Source organism: Arachis duranensis, chromosome 7, assembly GCF_000817695.3.
Source record: "Arachis duranensis cultivar V14167 chromosome 7, aradu.V14167.gnm2.J7QH, whole genome shotgun sequence".
Lineage (NCBI taxonomy): Eukaryota > Viridiplantae > Streptophyta > Magnoliopsida > Fabales > Fabaceae > Arachis > Arachis duranensis.
The window spans coordinates 1553615-1571269 of record NC_029778.3 but is presented as its reverse complement, the minus strand read 5'-3'; the positions used below and the strand labels follow the sequence as shown (position 1 = coordinate 1571269).

General features: G+C 28.4%; 1 long non-coding RNA gene across 1 annotated transcript; it reads right to left on the bottom strand.

Moving 5' to 3' along the window:
* Window positions 1–1330: 1330 nt before the first annotated feature.
* On the bottom strand, window positions 1331–4304 carry LOC107496237 (uncharacterized). Its single transcript, XR_001593594.3, has 2 exons — window positions 3633–4304; window positions 1331–1552 (listed from the first exon to the last, which is right to left on the bottom strand). It is a non-coding gene; the product is annotated as an uncharacterized LOC107496237 (long non-coding RNA).
* Window positions 4305–17655: the final 13351 nt, after the last annotated feature.

Here is a 17655-nt window from a genome sequence, read left to right as displayed (position 1 = left end):
TGTCCATTTTTAATAGCTCATGAATATTTTTTAACAATTTTTTTAAATTATACTACAAAAAATATTTTATTCTATGCAAAATAATTTTAAAAAAATGGCTTAAAAAATGTTAGGAGTACTATAAAAATTTGTAATGTTCTAATGACTTAGGTAAATACATGCATGTACACAAATTTTAAATAAAATACTCTACATAGTCAATAATAATTTAGAAATTAAAAAAATATTTTATTCCATACAAAATAATTAAAAAATATATTTTATTCTATACAAAATAATTTTAAAAAAATGACTTAAAAGATGTTATGAGTACTATAAAAGTTTATAATATTCTAGTGATTTAGGTAAATACATGATAAAAATATATTTTCTTTAATTTCTAAACTATCGACTATGTAGAGTATTTCTTTAATGTCCTAAGTGATTAGGACATTACAAATTTTTATAGCATTCCTAACATCTTTCAAGTCATTTTTAAATTATTTTGCATAGAATAAAATATTTTTTGGTGGTATAATTAAAATAAATTTATTAAAAAATATTCATGAGCTATCAAGAATGAAAAAAAAAGTATTGTATAGAATTCGAATTGCTCACCATATAATTTAAAAAAATTATTAAAAAATATTCATGAACTATTAAAAATGAACAAAAGAGTATTGTATAGAATTTGAATTGATAGCTCATTAATATTTTAAAGAAGTCTCGTAATTAAATATTTTGTTAGCTTTTTTAATGCATGAAATAAAATATAAATAAATCAGGGTGTAATTCGAATCACCCTAATTCGAATTACTGTATGTGTGTAATTCGAATCAGGTTGATTCGAATTAGTGGGTGTGCGTGTGTGTAATTCGAATCAAGGTGATTCAAATTACATGTAAATCAAATTCAAAACAACCTAATTCGAACTATATAAATGTGCTTTGGTTGATTCATGAACCAATTTTTGATTTGACGAATTTGTGTAATTTTTTACTTCCCTTGACTTAATTAAGTGATTTGCCCTTAAACAAAATAAGAGGTCAAAGTAGTATTTTTTTCAAATCTTTAAGTTCTTCGTCCTTTAATGCATTTGGCCCTCTCTTTTTGATAGACTTCTATTAGCATTTAAAAATAACAACTTATATTTTTGTAAAATAAATTTTTTATCCAAGATATAACACCCTAACTTTCAGTACGTCATGATCGTACCAAAAGTAAGGCGTTACTGACCTGTTTTCCTTATTTACTATTTAATATTGAGCCTTTAGTTCGATTTCGCGTTTCAACTTTTAGGAAAAAGCCGAAAACTTTTGTTTCTATTAATTAAAATCATATATCAAAGATCTCCAAGAAATACTAGTCACATAGTTATTAATAATAATAAATATCATACAAAAGAATACAAAAGAAACTCAGTTACAACTCAACTCCTATCCCTCTGTATAAAATAAAATCTTAAATAACAAGGGCGAGAAAATTCTATAAAAGCAACTCAACACATAAACTTAACTTAAATAAAACTCCTAATTGCCCCGCGGCTTCAAACTGAGTCTACGAACCTGTGTCACTGAAAGGGTGGAAGATTTTGGGGTGAGAACAAACCACTAGTTCTCAGTAGGGAATGGGAATGCCTAAAAGTAATGATTAACATGCAAATAATTAACTTTACTTAATAAAACTATTTTCTTCTTTTTAAAACCTTTGGAAATATTTCTTACTCTTACTTCATATACTTAATTACCTTCTTTAACTTTTTGAACTAAAAACAAATCTCAATTCTCAGTCACCTCAATACACCAACTAATAGTACAAGAAATAGATCAACACACAAACAAATTGCAATAAGACAAACAAGTCAAGCAGCACAATCACAGAGAAAATATAACAAGCAAAACAAGACCAAATGCAAATGCACAATCAATATGATGCATGTCTATCCTAAACAGGTCATGAGCTCATGCGTCGGTTGTCTATCCGCAACCCGACGTTACTCGGAGTGAACCCCGAATATGGTCCCTTTATTGTGTCAATTAGACACCTTGGCATTACGGTTACCCGTGTCAATTAGGCCTCATTATAATAACATTTCAATGTGTATCACAGTAAGGAACAGTGCTATCAATTAGGCGAACATTCCCGCATTAGCAATCTCAAGCTATCAGTTAGGCGGGCCCTTTCGCATTAGCAATTTGGCACAAAAGCCCAATTAAACATACAATATGCTATCAGTTAGGCGGACATTCCCGCATTAGCAATCTTAGGCTATCAGTTAGGCGGACACTTCCGCATTAGCACTCGGCACAAAGGCCCATTCAATATAATTCTCAACTTTTATTTCATTCCTTGTTCCTCATTTTTCTTTCTTCACTATATTTCTCAATATCATTGTCTTTAACTTTAACCTTTCTTAGGGGCAACTTACATTCCTTTTCATTTCCTAAGTTTGTCTAATCTAAAACCATGTTGGTAAGGTAACTCTAGAGATCTTAATCTTTAATTTAAGTTAGGTTTTACTGAATTTGGATTAGAATTGAATTTTATACAAGCTTTAAAATTCTGCTGTTGTATTTACAAAAATTCGGAAAATAGACAGCAGCCATGTTTTTTTTTTTAAATTCCATAATAATTTCAATTCTAATCAGTTGCTTCTAAATTTTGGTGAGATTACAGTCAACATCCCTAAGTTTCAAAATCCATAAGTTTCAGGTTCATATCACTCCATTTGATTAATTAATTATCAATTGGAAGTGGAGCCCTGTTTTCATAAACCAGTTCAGAGTTTCCAGCAAACAACCGACCTTCCAAGTGACTTATCTAAGTCTACAAAATAGATATGAACATGAAACTTGTACTCACTTAAAATAGACTGATAGATCTTTAAAATCCTTTTGAAATCAACTCAAAATTCTGTTTAAATTAAAAGTTATAGCGTCTGGAAGTTGGTACTGCAGAATCAGAAAACCAGAAAAATCTGCAGCAACCACTAAACTTCAAAAAATCATATCTTCCAAACCACTTGGCCAAATTTCCTGAAATTTTTATGGAATATTCAAGACACACTAAAGTTTTACAGAAAAATAGTTTCATCTGAAAATTAGGTCTGGAATGCTCCCAAAAAGTCATTCGTTCTGCTGCCAATTATGCAGATTTCTGCAGAAATTCTGTACAAAGTATTTCCAACAACCTCACATACCAAATCCTATATTCAAGCCTAGGATTCATCTAAAACCACATTTCTAACTTTTTTTTGACTAACCAAAGTTGCCCAAGAACTCTTAATTCAATATATCACAATTTCATATCATAGGTGCAACGTAACCATATTATCACAGCATCCATTCTTCAACATCTCATCTATAACAACATTTCTCAATTCTGATTTATCAAATCAATTTCCAGCAGCCATAGCAACATTCCATACACAAAATCAACATCAACAAGTACTAGCAGCAAGTATAACTTCAAAATACACAACATCATCAATAATTAGCACATTAAATCATTAAACCAATCACCAACTACAGCCATGATTCAACTCCATTCCAACAATTATTCACACAAAGCAACCATAAACCATTTGCAGTTACTCGTTTAATTTTATTGGCATTCATAACTTAAAACATTTATTTTTAAAGCAAATCCCCTACCTCAATTAGTCGAACTTCGAAATTAACCCAACAAACCCTCTTTTGTTTTGAATTTGCAGCAGCGGCGACACCCCAGTGCAGTCGGAACAGCGGCAGCAGCATCAATTGAAACAGCAGCAACGCCAATCACCTATGGTGGTGGCAGTAACAGCAGCTCCGATGCAGAACCAAGGTAGCAGCAGTAGCTTGTCCTCTCCAGCAGTGGTTCTCATAGTAGCGCCATAAGCTCTATTGGGTAGAGAAGATAGGGTTCAGTCATGGTGGAATGAAGCAGTAATTAGAAACGGCAACACCCACAACAGCAGCAGCCCCAGTGGCGTCTCTTTTCACTCTTGACAATAACGATGATGGCAATAGCAGCGTGGTCTTCCTCTTTTCCCACCATGTGCAGCAGTGACACCAACCCCTCCTTTCCTCTCCGCGACAGCGACGGCGCCGGGAGCGATGACACCTAGCCCCGACGGCGGCGAGCCTCCCCCTCCCTTCCTTCTTCTCGGATGCCCTCTGCTTTCTCTCGGATCGCTCTCTCCCTTTCTTTTGTTTCTTTCTCTGTGTGTGTGTGTTTTTGTTTTGGTTGTGTTGTGTGTATAACTAGGGAGGCTTGGCAGTGGGTGAGGGGGTGAGAAGAATGAGCGTGGCTCACTGAGAGGTGACCAGGTGGGGTAGTACGTGTGTGAGTTGGGTAATAGAAGTTATGGTTAGTGAAATTAGGGTTTGAAATTGGGGATATAGGATTAGAGTAGAGTCTTAATTTGAAACCAAATTTAACTTAGTATAATTATTAATTAATATAAAAAAATTATTTATTTTTTAAATTATAAATTATTTGTAGTTAAACACTTTAATTTAAAATTATAGATAAATAAATAAATTTTTTTAGTTCATAATATTAGTCAAAATTTTAAATTATATCAATTAAAATTATATAAAATTTTTATTATTTAATTTTAAAAATTCGGATTATTATACAAGATATAAATTATTTTAACACAATAAATCAAAAAATTTTTTTAATATACATAAATTATATTAGTTATGGTTCTTATTGTATTGTTTATATTTTTAAGTTGTATTTGTATAATTTATGAAGTTAAACAAGATATAATATACTGTGAGGCAGGATTTGTATAACCAATTTTAAGAAGTGCTCATCAAAATGAATGTTTTGAAAAATATGGATACTTATGCAAACTGTGAGAAATTAAAAGAGGATACTTATGTATTTTGAGTTGTGATAGAATAAATAAATCTTTACGTTTAATTAAAAATTTAACATATTAGACTACTTTTAGTAACGTAAAAAGTGACAATTTAAAAAAAATGAAAAAATAAGTCAAAACAAGAAATAGAAATTTTCAACCCGTGTATTGTATAGGTCTTCTGCTAGTTTTATAAATAAAATGTGTCACATGTCACTCTCTTATTACAATTAAAATCAAGTTTTTTCCTCTAAAATTAAAAAGTTTTCTTCCCTTATTCCTATTAATTTTACAATCAAAATATATCACATATCATTCCCTTATTGCAATTGAAATAAAATCTTTCCCTCCAAAATTAAAGAATTCTCCCATCCTTTCTCTCCCTTAGTTCTTTTATCTATCCCTCTCATTCTTTCAACGGCTTTATCTCTTTTATAAATTACTAATGTATGTTCCCGTGTCCTGCACGGGATAATCCATAAAATTATATAAAATTTTTTTATTAAAATTTAAATGAAAAATATATGTAGTAATTATTATTATTATAAATATTTTACAACTTAAAAATATTAAAAATAATTAATATTTATTTTAATCAATTTGGATTAGTTGAATGATCATCTCATTTGTCTGTTTAAGCAAGTATTTGGAGTTCGAATCTCGTCTTGTGTGTATAACAATCCATTAGTTAGTAACAGACCCTTAATAAATAAAGTATCAATATATGGTGAATTAGTCATCGACTTGTCGAGTTAGGAAATCCGTAGAAAAAAATTTGTATTTGTCTTTTAAAATAGATTAATTTTTCATTAATAGCAATACTCATGGACTTTTGTCTTTGTTGAAATTTATTTGGGACAATTTTATTTGTTGATATCATATTCATTCTTTAAGTCAAAACAATATGATCAACCTTGTTACTTGTTAAAACTTCACATTTTATGAAATGATTTCTAAATTTTCAAATTCATAAACTTAAAACTTATGTCGTTACAAAAGTTATTAGATCGATTAATATTTCTTGGTAACATAGTGTACCAAAACACCATTATTGAGTATTAGTTAGTGTGAAGAGAAACCAATAACAACTTTTGTTATTCAATATATAATTTATTTTATTGAAAAATAAATTAATATTTTCTAAACTTGTAAATATACTTTCTTCTAATTTCTTACACTATTTTATTTGACAATATTTACCATTAAAAAATAACAAATAACTATACTATTTTACAATATATATGATATACAAAATAATTTCTTATTTTAAAATTAATTCTGATTAGTGAGATAAAATTTAAAACATTTTTTTATTTTCTTACTCAAATTTAAATTTAAATTTAAAATTTAAAATATTTGTATTATTATACTTATTGTCCTAGATAATGAATTAAGTTACTTATTTTGTATGTTAAATAATATTTTGTATGTTAAATTTATTAAATATTAAGATAAAAAATTATTCAATAAATTATATAAATAGTTATTACAAAAAAGAAAAAAAATTATATATCATATATAATAATTCTTGATATATATAGTGTCATGTTAATATTAGGATTATCTATTTTAATTATGTGAGTGATTATTGTTATTTTCACTTTTTCGTTACGTTAGAAAATAATATTTAAAACTAAAAAAGAGATAATTAATTTTTTTAACTTGAATTAAAAAATGTCTTGTAAATATTAAGTGTTATAATATTAAAAAATTTTCAACTTTTACATATAGTAAGTGTTATAATATTAAATAATATAGTATTTATTATAACAATAACTCAAAATATTAATCCAAAATATATTTGGACCTATTAAGACCTCAATGCAAGTAAGATCAACTAAAATCTATTGTTAGAGTCTCAAACATTAAATGCCTAATACAGATAAAGTCCACGTGTCCCCTTTTAAATCGGCTCAGATTGGATCCTGTTGCTAGTTAGATATGGTAATGAGTACTCAGGAGAGCGTGAGAAGCCCCCTTTCCATCCCTCACTCCTATTTAAAAAAAAATGCCCATGTTCCTTCTCTGTCATTGCAAGTTCCTGTTTAATTATCCCTTAGGGAACGCAGATCTCTTCGAGTATCTACGAATATTCTTTGAAAACTTTTGAAAAAAATTAACACAAAAAGACATAATATAATAATCATAAAATAATCAATTCAATATAATTCAACACAATTTATAACATATTCGTTATAAAAGATAACATTTTAAAAGGAAAAAACATAAAAACATATTCCAACATAATAACATAACATAATTTTTTGGAACGATACTAAGCAACGTAATGACAAATTTGAGAAGCAGAGAAAGTGAGTTAGAGTGAGAGGATTGAGGCTGAGAATGAGTCTGGAAGAAAAAGGAAGAATTTGAATTGGAGGCAGAAATTAGGGTTACTAAATTCAAGAAATGGATTTACGTATATATAAATTAGGATAAATTAATAATTTCATATTCTCGTATATTTAATAGGTTCTATGCGGCGAGTACTTATATTCATGTCTCATTAGAGGTGACAAACGGGAAAGTCCGCCATCTGGTGGCCTGGCCCGCCCCGACCTGTCTAGTAAGACGGTCCTGAATTTCTCCCCCGCGTTCTGCCTAATGGTACGCTGGCGAGTTGGCGGGTTCTCCTTTTTTTTTATAAACCATTAAATATTAAACAATATATATAATTTCACAACAATTTCAATAAATTTATAATTTCAAAAAGCATAAAAAAATTATAATTTTTAAATTCACACACATTAAAGTCATTATAATTATAAATATGTAATAAATATAATTATAAACCAAATTTATTGAAACAAAATAATAAAAACAACATTATCCAAAGCAAAATAAATATTGTCCAAAATATATAATTAAACATCTTCAAATTTATAATCAATCAAACATAAAACATAATCCAAAATATAATAAAAAAATTATATATAATAGAGTAAAATTATATTAATATTTTGATATATTATATATAAATTATAATTCAAATGGTAACTCTGTTTTTTTATCCATGTTTGCACTTCTATATCAGTTTTCTTTGCAATTTTAAAGAGAACAAATTTACATGAACTCCACATACATTTTTATGTTTTTCATTCAATTTATTTGTTGATCGAAAATTTGAAAAAATGATTTTTTTTCCGTCCATTTTCTTCTTCAATATTTTATTTCCCAACAAATTCTTCTAATCCAAACAATGCATAAATAAATCACATTTTTTATATAACAATAACTTATATTTCACTTGTAAAAACATATACTAATTAAAAAATTCTATGTAAATTCTATAATTTCACTTGTAATTTCATGTGTATATAAAAATATTTTTATTATAAAAAATAAAAATTATGATAATATCTCATATATTTGTTAGTAAATTATATACAAATATTTTTGAAGCATATCACTTTTATTATATGAAAATAACTTAAATACCTTTAAATGTGATTATGATAATTCATTAAGTATTATATTTTTTTACTAATTTATATTTAATAATTTATCTCTAAATTTTAATTATAATAAAAATGTAAGATATGCCGAAAAAAAAAGCTAAAGCGACATAAAATTTTTACTAACAAAAAATATATATTTTATTTTTTATTTTTTAGACACGCCTCTATTTTTTTAAGTTATACATTTTAATTTATATAAATTAATGACAATTAAATATATAAAAAAATACTAATTAATAAAAAAATAAAATTTAAGATAAATATGTCCTGAACAAATTGAAATAAAATAAAGACTTTTAATTATGACCATTAATTATAATTACATATATTTACTTCAAGATTTATACTTCGAAAATTCAGCATATTAATATTTTGTATTTTTATGTCTCAATTTGATACTATCACAAATATTAGTTACTCTCCAATAATAACAATATTTTTTAAAAAATAAACGTAATTAAATGATCTTAAAATTATATAATAATTTCAAAATAACAAAATAATTATACAATTGCCTAAAATATAATATTTGTATAACAACTGAAATTTAATTGTCAATATGAAAGTAATATATAATATCATTTCGTAATCAAATAAGTGTTTAATCAAAGAATTGAATATTTATATAATAATATGACAAAATAAATTAAAATTTGAGTTTAACCATACCAAGCGTTTAAGTTTAAATTTTCATAAATTAATTTATTTTTGTTAAAGTGAATTGCGCAATAAAAAAATTATAAAAAATTCATATATTAAAGTAGAAAATAATTTATTTATAAATACAAAATTAAAAAGATATTTAATTAACCTAATTAATTAGTTTGTAACTGATTTAATTTAATAATTTAAAAAAATTGAAAAACCCTTTTTACAAATATACCAATCTAAATAATATATATTGAAGATAAGAAATATATAACTAAATTATATAATATAATATTTTATTCCTAAAAATTTGTTTTATAGCACATCTGATATCAAAATATTAATCATCATCTGTGGTATAATCTAATTTCACAATTATTTAAACGTTGTTTTTATGAAAAAATTGCATTATTTATTTTGAAAAAAATATTTACTCACTATTATAATTTAAATAGAATATAAAATAGATATTAAACCAATTTCTTTTAATAATTACTCAGTCACAAATATCTATCAAGGACAAGAGATTTAAGAGCATATAAAGTAAATATAATACCTACAACTTTTACACTACTACGATAAAATAATTATCACAAGTCTTTTTAGCATAAATTAGACAGAACAAAATATAATAATAAAGAAACAATCAAATCCAAAAAAGTTATAGAATACTTATCATACACTACGATTGTTAAGCTTTGAGTAAGTTTTAACCATTTATTCTTTTATTAGCTGTCTTTTTATCTACTCTACACTTTATCTACGAATATGTTAAGAACTAAACCTATGCTTCAATCTTTTAAAATCCCATATATTCTTGCCAAACACAGTATTATTATGTCTTTTTTCTTTATAGAAACCATTGAATGAAAGAATCGTTGGTAAAAAGATAAGGTTCTCTTATAATATATATGACTTTTTATGATAATAAAATAAAAATGAAAAGTATAAAATAATATTGTGTATATTTAAGTTAATTTTAATTTTTTTTAATAACCAAATTTGTCATAACGTATGATAAACAATGACAATTAATACGATTGGATATGTTTTGAGTATGCTATACATTTTATAATTTTGTAAAAAAAAAAAACATTAGTTTTAATTTATATATTATTATTGGGTATTAAAAATGAAAAGTATTTGTATTGTTAGCATTTTTCAAACCTTCCTCAACTCTTATCGTGATTGGGCCTAAAAGATCACCTACCTCATTAGAAATAAATGTAATCCAATCAATTTTTATCGTGATTGGGCCTAAAAGATCACCTACCTCATTGGAAATAAATGTAATCTAATAAGGAAAAGTATAGGGTACCAATATATTATCCGCCAACTTCTGCCAACTCTTATTTATATTTGTGTTTCATGAAAGTGTGTTCGTAGATGTGTCTAATAATTAATATATTTTAAATACATATATAAAGAGACACATCCAGAAAATATATCTATAAAGACACTTCTATTAAACACAGTTATAAAAAAGACATTTTTATTAGACACATCCATGAACACACTTTCATAAAACACAATTATATAAGAGTTGGCAGAAGTTGGCAGATATGATGTTGGTAACGTAGCAGAACCGATCTAATAAATTTTCATCTGATAGTGCTATACATTCGCATAATCATAGGTGAATTAACTTTAGCGAGATAACAATATGGTATTTATGTATTTTTATATATAGAATTATCAATCAATTATGTATAGCTTCTGATGAAAATAATACAACATGGATATTGTTTATTAGGTAAAAAATAACAGATTGACAAAGAAAATTAATTACAATGGGTATATTCATTTAAAAAAAAAATTTCTATGTAATACTATAAAAAATATCATGGTTACCCTGAATTATTAGAGGTTCAACTTCCATCGACAGCAGTAGAATGCCTAAGTTGAGACATTTTCAGACTATAATATTTATCAAACAAATAATTAATAAAACACTCGTCCATACCTTTTCATTTTGAGTACATTTATACATAAAAAAAAAGTTGAAATAGTAAAAGCGATAAAAATAATAATTTTTATAATTTTGTGTAGTTATCTATATATAGAAGACCAAAAGATCATGATTATCTAACAAAATTAATTTTATTGATTACATTCAATTTGAATAATTAAAAAATTATCTTATTTTAATTTAGTCCTTAATTCACATGATTTAAATTTAGCTTAATAAATATGATTTGATTGAATTATTAGTAAAAAGTATCTCGAGAACCTGTTTTATTCATAGATTTATTATTTTAATAATTAATTAATTAATATAATCTAATTAATTAATAAAGATAATTAGTATAATTAATTTTATTTAATAAATTAAAAAAATAAATTAAAAATACTAATAGAATATTAAAAGAAATAAATTAAAAAATATTACCCAATTAAATTGATATAAATTATAATAAATTATGTGATATTTAAATATCTAATCAAATTAATTAGTTGATATAGTTAATTTAGCATAATAAATTATATTCAATGAGTTAAAAGAAACAAATTGCTAAACACTCTCATTAACATGTCACGTCAACTCCATCATTAAGCGCAAAAACCTTATTTTTATATAATATAATAGATAATAAATAGAATATATGAGAATATGATATGTGACCTATTTTAATTATGAAATTGGTTTTATATGATAGATTTTTTCTGAATTCTTATTGCTTATTCGTTGCTAATTTTTACGTAATTACTTAATAATTTTCGCTTATGAAACTATCAACTACCTAATATTATGATTTAATTAATAAAATTGATGACATTAATATTTTTTCATAAGTCTTGTTATTATTTATAGTTAGAAAATAGCCATAAATAAATTTATTTCCTTAATAAATATTAATTTTGTCTTCAAATTCTATATTATCTTTAAAATTTTAGCATAATTGAGTCTAATTTCTACATTTTAAAATGAATTTAAACGAAAAATTAATACGTAAATTACATTGTTATTACAAAATTATTTTTTTAATATAATTAGTGGTGCTTATTTGAACCATTAAATTTAGCTTCTAATGATATTAAAGTCAACATATTTTATTATCTTGTGCCTTCAAAGAATTTACACGACTTACATAAAAATATAACAATTGAAAAAAAATATTACAATGGGTATATTCATTTTAATAAATATTCTTCTATTTAATACTATAAAAAAATACATTGGCCATTTTGAATTGCTACAGGTTAACTTCTATCTACAATAATAGAATGTCTAAATTGAGATATATTCATTAAACAAACAGTCAATAAAATACTCATTCATACTTTCTCATTTTGGGTATATTTATATATAAAAGAAATTATACATAAAGAAAAAAAAGAAGAAAAGAAGAGTTAAAAGCTTGAAATAGCAAGAGCGATAAAAGTAACGATTCTTATAATTTTGTGTGGCCATTTGTATATAGTAGACCAAACAACTATCATTATCTAACAAAATTAATTTGTATTTATTGCACTCAACTTGAATAAGTAAGAAATTATTTTATTTTAATTTAGTCATTAATTCACATAATTTAAATTTAGCTCAATATATATGATTTGATTTGATTTAATTATTAGTTGAAAATATCTCTATTGCCTATTTTATTCATAGATTTATTATTTTAATAACTAATAAATTAATCAAATTAATTAATTAGTACATATAATAAATTTAGTTTAATAAATTAAAAGAATTAAATTAAAAAATACTAACAGAATATTAAAATAAATAATTTAGGAAATATTACCAAATCAAATTGATATAAATTATATATCTAATCAAATCAATTAGTTGATATAGTTAGTTTATCGTAATAACTTGTATTTAATGAGTTAAAAGAAACAAATCAGGAAACACTCTCAGAAGCATGCCACGTCAGCTTCATCATTAAGTGTATAAATTCGATTTTTATATAATAGAATAGATTATCAATGATTAATTATAAAATTGACAATCAAAATATGCAACATGACATTTTTTAATTATATTAAAATTAAAATATAACTATATTATATATTATATTATATTATATATTATTTTAAATTCTCTCATTTACAACTCTTCCTTTTTTCTATTTCTCTCTATCATTCTCACTCTATATATAATTCTGATATATTTATATATTATTATCTAATTTAATAACCAAATATGTCACATGACATTCTCTTATTCAAATTGAGAAAAAAGTAATTCCTTCTAAAATTAATAAACTCCCTTCTTAAATTCTCTCATCTATATCTTTCTCTTTTTCTTGTTTCTCTCTACTCTTCTCACTCTATATATAATATTTATAATTTAGGGTAAAAAACACAAATAAACCATGGGAGGAAAGTTGTTACATGAATAAGCCAAATTAAAGATTGATTCACGAATGAGCCAAAGCATACTTATATGTAATTCGAACCTATTTGGTTCGAACTACATTTGCATATAAATCGAACCTATTTGGTTCGAACTACACACACATAATTCGAACCTAATTGGTTCGAATTACATACGAATAGGTGCCATCACATAATTCGAACCTAATTGGTTCGAATTCCACTAATTGTAAATCAAACCAAGATGGTTCGAATTACTAAGGAACAGACCTGAATATGTTACGTTTATGGAATCGTAATTGATGAATATGTTTCATTTAAGGAGTTTTAAACGAAATGTCTATTGAACACACATGGGAATAAATTAGTCTACGAATTAAATTAATTAAGACATGATGCGGAAATTAAATAACATCAAAACGCAAAGTACAGATGTTTTCATAGTAACACACACATACATCTAAATGTGGATACGAAGTAACACTGATAACAAAATACATAGACGAAGATAGGTAACATACAACTCGGCACAGAAATCATCTAAACAGGTGCGACCCCGTGAAGCAACGACGTGGAACCCGTGTCCTTTGACCTCTCCGGATAAGCGGCTCCTCATCCTCAATCTCGTCGTCCTCGTCCTCGTCATGTGGGGCTGGCTGTGCAGGCGTCCTAGGCTGGACATGTACCGGTCGGGATGAGGACGACCCGATAACTGAATGTGACCCAGCAGTATGTGCCGAAGCTGGGGTACCACCCAAAGTGAAATACTCAAGAGGAGGCACGGAGGGAGGCTCATTCAGATCGACATGTAACGGTGCCTGTGTCTCCGTCGTCTGACTCTGCCCACGGGCAGCCTCATCATCATGCATGATGGCACTGATCTCATCTAAGAAGGGGGATCCACCAAAATCCCCATCATACCCAACACCGACAAGGAAGTCTAAAAACGTGCTGCCCGGACTCACCCATGGCGTACTCTCCTGAAGTGTGTGGTCATCAGGGGAAACTCCAACGAAGTAATCTCCGAGCGGCCCCTCCCCAAGTCCAGCCTCACCATGGGCAGTGGGATCTCCGGTGGCGTACCCCTCTCCACCAAGGCCGCCATGATGGGGATAACAACCCCGACTGGACCCCTTCCCCCACCGTCCACGTCACAAAGATCACCATCGTCGTGGCCCGCAACGAGTGCCCTCCGTCTGTTTGCCACACGTCTGAAGTGGGCCCGCTAACTTCACCACATGTCTGTTTGTCACTCGACACATGCACCGGTACAACCATGCCAATGCTGTAGACCCCCAACTGTAGGAACCCATCTCCTCAAGCCTAGCTATGTAGGGAAGCCATTTGATGTGAATGCGGTTGCCGGACTTGTCGGCAAACAGCTGAGTGCCCAACAACATCATGATATAGGCACGAGCAAAGCGCCGCATAGTCTCCTCATCGGCTCCCTCGGGGCACTCTCCGAAAGTCTCCTGAAACCAGGTGCAGTTTACTGCGAACTTCTAAACCTGGCTCGGAGGAGGAATCACTCCAAGCAACTCCTCGAACCACATCCAAGCTGGACGTCCACCCTCGATATACATATGGAAATCTGTAAGGTAACCGCTGACATAACGCCCGTCCACTGCCAACCCCAACTGGTACGCCACGTCCTGAAGCATGATCGTGCACTCTCCGAAGGGCATATGAAAGGTGTGCGTCTCAGGACGCCACCGCTCGACGAAGGCGCTGACAAGGGGCTCATCTAACCGGAACCATCTATCGTTCGGCCTAGCCAGATGGTATAACCCGGCCATCTGCAAGTAGGGAACATAACGCTCATCGAGTGGCATGCCTTGTTGCTGCCGCATGCTCCTGATGCATCGTTGTGGCTGCGCATTAAATGAACCGCATTATTAGAACCACATACAATACTGGTAACAAAAAAAAAAAACTAACACAATAAACCACTTACATAAACCAATTACATAAACCATCAACACAACTGCATATAAAACCACTAACATAAACCACTTACATAAACCATCAACACAACCGCATATAAAACCACTTACAAAAAATCACTTACCCTAAACCACCAACTAAACCGCATGCAAAACCACTAAAATAAACCATTTGCAATACCACTACAATAAACCACTAACAATACCACCTAATATAAACCACTTACATAAACCATTAACACAACCGCATATAAAACCACTTACAAAAAACTACTTACCATAAACCACCAACTAAACCGCATGCAGAACCTCTAATATAAACCATTTGCAATACCACCACGATAAACCACTAACATAAACTGCCACTAAAACTACATGCAAAACCACTAACTCAAATAAACTGTGTGCACAAAATTTTCTATCTACTAACCTCGTCGTTGATGACCCCGGCTATATGAGCAACCCCGTCCAACCGGTACAGCCTTGCAGGATCGTCCCCCATCAGCTGAGTCTTCGGTTATACTATTTCTCGGATCGAATCTAGGTCATTTTCTCTGGGATTTGGTGGAGTATGAAAAATGAGAAGTGGTTCGAATTTGTTTGATTCGAACTCCTTATATAGCCCAATTGTACGTAATTCGAACCAATTAGGATCGAATTAGTGGTGGCACTTAATCATGAGTAATTCGAACCAATTAGGTTCGAATTATGTGATGGCACCTATTCGTGTGTAATTCGAACCAATTAGGTTCGAATTATGTGTGTGTAGTTCGAACCAAATAGGTTCGAATTACATATAAGTATGCTTTGGCTCATTCGTGAATCAATCTTCAATTTGGCTTATTCATGTAACAACTTTCCTCCCATGGTTTATTTGTATTTTTTACCCATAAATTTATAACCGCAACAATTAATTTATTAATTTTTATAAATAACTCACTAAATGTAATAAGTATCCATATTACAAATGTCATAATAATATTATTAATCATAATAAATTTTACGTTATAAGTATTCAAATTCCATACCATTTAACTACATATATAAGTCTCTTATCACTATTCCTTCACATAACATCAAATTTAGCACACAAAAATTATTTTTGAACTGCACATCTCAAACTTACTTAATAGAGCATCATTCTTTTAGAGTAGAACGATTAGAAATCGAATAACTATCAAAGATCTAATGGCCATGCAATGAGAATCTAATGATCAGGTATGACAAAAAAAAATCACAACATGCATCATACATTCATACATACTCAAATACCATATACCTAATGATAACATAAATTGAATATTGGAATAGAAAAAGATCTTCACAATTTTAGCAACTATAAACGAAATTGATGACAAATTAGAATGGAACTATGTTAAATGTAAAAAGTGTCAGAAGAAAGCATATAAACAAAAAAGAAACAACTACATTTGTGGCACATGTAATCAAACATCACAATATCCAACAATAAGGTAACTCTATATATTTTTCATAATCTCATCTATCAAATTATTAGTTGCTAGCCCAATACTTATTTTAGGTTCAGAATTCAATTAAAGGTTTCAGATCAAAGTGTTACAACAACTTTTGTACTATTTGATGGCGACGCAAAAAACTTATTGGGCACAATTGCTTCAAATCTAATGACATTTCAGTAAAATAATGACATTGAAGCACCACCCCATCAAGAGATTAAGGAGAAAGAAAATCATACAAATTCAAGACACATCTTCGGGAGAAGAACATACATACAAAGATGGAACCAAATAACACAATAGAAAGTGCATCAAACTCAACAATTCATAAAATACATGTCTTCACAAGAACCTACGACAAAAAGAAGAAAGCAGCAACTCTAACAACCAACAAAAAAAAAAGGACGAGCGCCACATAAGATAACTAAGTTCATCAACTAAAACAAATGTAAAAATCAAACCACCAAATAAAAATATTACTTTGTACAACTCCAACCTCCAAATCTTTTGTACTACAAATTATTTAAAATAAAACTTTTTAAATTTAACTTCAATTTACACATATTTAATTTATTTCTATAAAATATAACAATTTTTAATATTTATTATATACTATCATTAATTTACTGTCTGCGCGTCGCGCGGGTCTCATTCTAATTCAAATTAACGATAGATAATGAATGCAAAGTTCTTCCTGACATCTTGTTATTAATCCTAGAAGAAGAAAAGGCAAAATCTATCTTTTATCAAGGCATGAAGCATCATCATTAATTCATTACAATGCACATGGATTTGATCCCAAACCACCTCCACATCCCCCTTCTATCCCTCCATTATGTTACTTAAAAAAAAAAAAAAGTAAAAACTCAGGTATAGTTCTATTCATATGAAATTGTTAGTTAAAAATCGTTAGATAACAATTTAGTTAAACATATCAAATCATCTCGACTAACAACTTCACATGAAGATAACTCCATATG